This window comes from Hyalella azteca, unplaced genomic scaffold, assembly GCF_000764305.2.
Source record: "Hyalella azteca isolate HAZT.00-mixed unplaced genomic scaffold, Hazt_2.0.2 contig9056, whole genome shotgun sequence".
NCBI classification, from domain to species: domain Eukaryota; kingdom Metazoa; phylum Arthropoda; class Malacostraca; order Amphipoda; family Hyalellidae; genus Hyalella; species Hyalella azteca.
This window is the reverse complement of record NW_025939135.1, coordinates 27,569-32,655: the sequence shown is the minus strand read 5'-3', so window position 1 is coordinate 32,655 and position 5,087 is coordinate 27,569.

Here is a 5,087-nt window from a genome sequence, read left to right as displayed (position 1 = left end):
CCTGCCTGTCCATCTTATAGATACTTAGGCCTGCCTGTCCATCTTATAGATACTTAGGCCTGCCTGTCCATCTTATAGATACTTAGGCCTGCCTGTCCGTCTTATAGATACTTAGGCCTGCCTGTCCATCTTATAGATACTTAGGCCTGCCTGTCCATCTTATAGATACCTAGGCCAGCAGAAAATGTCATGGCAGAAACACTGCAGCGGCAATTGCTTTGGGAGAAATTTCTGAGGCTTGCATTTTTGAGGCTGAAACTTCTGATTTTTAAAGGCTTGCAGAAGGTTCTGATCTGAAGGTTCTGATTTTTAAAGGCAGATTTTCTGAAGGCTGAAGTTAGCGACGCAGGAATTGCGTAATCCGAAGTTGTGTTGACGGAGCAGGACGCTCAAGTTTGTCCTGCAGCTTTAGGACAAACCCCTTCTCTTTTAAGTGTCACCAGGAGCAAAATCAATTGCCATTCTACAGAAACATTGGTTCGCAGAGACACGATTCAAAGCCCTCTACGCGGAACTGCGCCGACATAACTTAACATAGTGATGTCGGCGCTGAAGTGTAGGCCTGATGTGGCCAGTCGTCGATTCATGTACTTTTCGTGACTTGTTCACAGAAGATCTAAAATCGTGTCATTTGACCGGATCTTTTCAAGACTGAGGATAGCTTAAATTAGCTACTATACTTCCACCGGGTTCGTTATGGTGCTAGGCATTTCAAATCTGAACATATATTTTTCCATGGCTTTATCTAGTCTGTTCTGGAACGCGTTCATACTCCGAGCGCCAACGATGTACGTATACATAAAGGGTGTCCAGAGAGAGACGCGATCAAAACTGACAGTCATGGACCTGCCAATCTCAAAACCCTTAAATGCACCGCTTATAATAAATGATACAAACCAAATATGTCAATTTTTGTCTATTAATGCTAAGGTAATGAGGCTACTTGCCAGCTGCACTCCTCGTATCAAGTACGAGACATACCTATATAGGCATACGAAAATGAAACGTGTTACAGCTGTGTTGTGTGGTGCGGTAAGATGCTGGCTGCCTCGACTGAAGCCTGGCACCCAACCCGCTGCCTCGACTTCGCATTACTTCGATTAATTATATGTTATTATGTTTTAAGCATTATTGTTCCTCCCAAGAAAAACACGTTCGTCGGTATTTAAATTAAGTAAATTTTATAATGTGCACGTATGTACTAATACCAAAAATCAGGTGATGAGAATTCTATGCTATATGCAGTTTTTCAAACTTCTTAAGTGCCTATAATTCTAATAGCTAAATCAGTGGTTCCCAAATTTTTTTTGGCTGGCGCCCCCTTTGGCTCCCTAGTGAATTTCTAGCGCCCCCCACAGACATACGCCTCTTTCCTGAAATTTAGTACACTGCAATTTTAAAAGATAAAGGTTAAACACAAATGTGTATTTCACAAATAGAACCCAATTTTATGAACCAATATGTTTTTAAGCTGTTTTAACTGTTTCAGCACTAGAAACCTAGGACGTCGCGGGCGAATTTAAGGCCGGATTCGTGGCCGGTCTCATGTCCAATCTCAAATTCAATTATCAAGTAATATCTCCCAAACTAATGAACGCAGCTCTGTGAAACTTGGAACACGTATTCATCAGAACCTAACGGTAATGTTTAGCTCGTAATTTTTTTAATTTCACTTTCATTCGTGAGTAACGCAGAAACAGATTTCAACTAAACTTTGTACAGGGTGCGCCACAGAAACTTACTTATTTGAAAGGTTAATAAAAACAAAAGTACTTCAGTTATTGTTTTAAATTTTTTTTTATTCGAGAAAACATTATCCCAACTTTTTTTCATACAGTTTTGAAAATTAAATCTCATAAATGACGGCCTCCATTGCGCATAAACTAATGAAGTCGCTTTTTTCATAATGGTTTCCACTCTATGCAGCATATCAATCGGTATTTTGGCAATGACGTCGCGAATGTTGTTCTTGAGGTGTGCTATGGTCCGTGGTCGATCGACATAAACCAGAAATTTCAAATATCCTCATAAAAAGAAATCGCATGGAGTCAAACCTGGAGAGCGTGGCGGCCATTGGAGATCGCCTCTGAGAGAGATGAGGCGGTCGGGGAAATGTCGCAACAAATTCATCGAGTCTCGTGCTGTGTGTGCTGTGGCTCCATCTTGCTGAAACCACACGTTCCTAAAGTTCATTTCTTCGAGTCTTGGAAGAAAAAGTTCCTCGATCATGTTCCTGTAACGAGCTCCATTAACGGTATCTGCGTGTTCGTTTTCTTAAAAAAATAAGGACCAATTATTCCCATTACCGTCGTCGCACACCAGACAGTAACTCGCTCACAGTTAAGTGGCTTCTGGTGAAACTCACGTGGATTTACACCACACCAATAACGCATGTTTAGCTTGTTAACGCAGCCGGAAATGTGGAAGTGAGCTTCGCCACTGAAAAAAACGACCGCGTCTTCAGGCAGGTTGTCAACCAGCATTTTACATGCATTTTGAGGGGCAACAAAATCACGTTCAGTTAATTCTTGCACTACAGCAAATTTATTTGAAAAACTTTGAGAAACAAACTTGGGAACTTTCTCCTCCAGATGCACCCCCTTTCGCCCCTCTACCTGACCAACTAATCGCACAGGAATTTTTTCAAATAAGTAAGTTTCTGTGGCGCACCCTGTATATAAGTACCTAACCTATCAACGGTGATGTTTAGCTCGTGACAATTTTTCTTTTTTGCCTTCGTTCGCGAGTTATACAGATAGGAGGAACGACCAGCTTTTCTACCGGCCGGTTTAACCAAGAGCTTTATACGTATAGCCGTATTACTCGCAAACGAAGGCAAAACGAAAAAATTTTGAACATCACCATTGCTGAGGTTAGGTATTTAAATTAGTTTCGTTCAAATCTGTTCAGTAGTTTGGAAAAAATTTCTTGATTACTGCGTATATAAGCACGTATTGCTGTTTAAATCACGAATGAAGGTGAAATGAAAAACTCGCGAATGAAGGCACAATAAAAAAAATTTTTACGAGCTAAACATTACCTTACGGTATAAGGACTGTAAATTCAAAATTTTTTTCGAATCGAGTCAGTAGTTTGGAAGAAATTACTTGACCACTGTGAATTTCGACCCGTATGGCCATATAACAATTGGGGGGGCGCTGGGGTCCCCAGGCTGGGGGGGTGCGCGTCCCACGGCAATACGTGGATTTCAACCACGAACTTAGGGATCGTTTCGCCCTTAAAAAAATTAGGAACAGTTGTTACATATAAAGTATAAAATATATCAATAATGGGCTTACAAATTTTATATTACAATTTCAAGGCAGAGTTAATCGCAATGCTCCCTTATAATATAATCAGACCAGAAATCTAAAAGACCTTTCATCACGATGATAAATATTAAGATGTAGGTATCAGTTCTTCAGAGATGACTCCATGCCGATTTTTTCCATCAATCGAACCTGGCTTCTGCCAGGTTCGGCTTCTTTAATTGCATTCAAAGACTGCGGTGCATACGAATGTATTGTGTATAAAAATGTATAAAGATTACCCTTTAATTTTATTTACTTTCTTCTTTTCACAGTTATGATTAAGCTTTACTCGGACCCAATCCCTAACAAAATTCGGGGTGTGCTTCAGCCTCTGCCCCAGACTTGCTATGTTCGCGTTAGAGTTATTCTGGGTCAGTTGGCCAACTGATCGCAATCAGCGACTAGTCAGAACCTCCTGGCCGACTTTATAGTCTCCTGAGAGTAGGGCAAGAGTTGATAGAATAAAGACCAGGCGCATGTAGCTGTCTGATTCGGGGTCCGGAATGGAGACCGAAAAGCAGACATATGGAAGCTATAGTGGACTATGCTATGCTCCTAGAGCAGCCCTCGGCCCTAAGCCCTAAATTGTTAGGGAGGACCACGGCAAGCATGAGATCACAGATAACGCGCAGATAACGTTGAAGCAACGTTCAGATAAACGTACACTTAAACGTCTAATAGATTACTTTGAACATTTAGTGTTTAATATACGTTATTATAACGCCACATTCCTGATGGAGAGCAACACAAACGTTAGTGAGAGAAAGAGTGCGTCACAATATGACAAGAGTGTACGTCACAATATGACAAGAGTGTACGTCACAATATGACAAGAGAGTGCGTCACAATATGACAAGAGTATGTCACAATATGACAAGAGAGTGCGTCACAATATGGCAAGAGTGCGTCACAAAATGACAAGAGAGCGTCACAATATGACAAGAGTGCGTCACAACATGACAAGAGAGTGCGTCACAATATGACAAGACAGTACGTCACAAAATGACAAGAGAGTGCGTCACAGTATGACAAGAGAGTGCGTCACAATATGACAAGAGAGCATCACAACATGACAAGAGAGGGTCACAATATGACAAGAGTGCGTCACAATATGACAAGAGTGCGTCGTAACATGACAAGAGTGCGTCACAATATGACAAGAGTGCGTCATGACAAGAGTGCGTCACAATATGACAAGAGAGCGTCACAATATGACAAGAGTGCGTCACAATATGACAAGAGAGCGTCACAATATGACAAGAAAGCGTCACAATATGACAAGAGTGCGTCACAATATGACAAGAGAGCGTCACAATATGACACGAGTGCGTCACAATATGACAAGAGTGCGTCACAAAATGACAAGAGAGCGTCACAATATGACAAGAGTAAGTCACAATATGACAAGAGAGCGTCACAATATGACAGGAGAGCGTCACAATATGACAAGAGAGTGTCACAATATGACAAGAGAGCGTCACAATATGACACGAGTGCGTCACAATATGACAAGAGTGCGTCACAAAATGACAAGAGAGCGTCACAATATGACAAGAGTAAGTCACAATATGACAAGAGAGCGTCACAATATGACAGGAGAGCGTCACAATATGACAAGAGAGTGTCACAATATGACAAGAGAGCGTCACAATATGACACGAGTGCGTCACAATATGACAAGAGTGCGTCACAAAATGACAAGAGAGCGTCACAATATGACAAGAGTAAGTCACAATATGACAAGAGAGCGTCACAATATGACAGGAGAGCGTCACA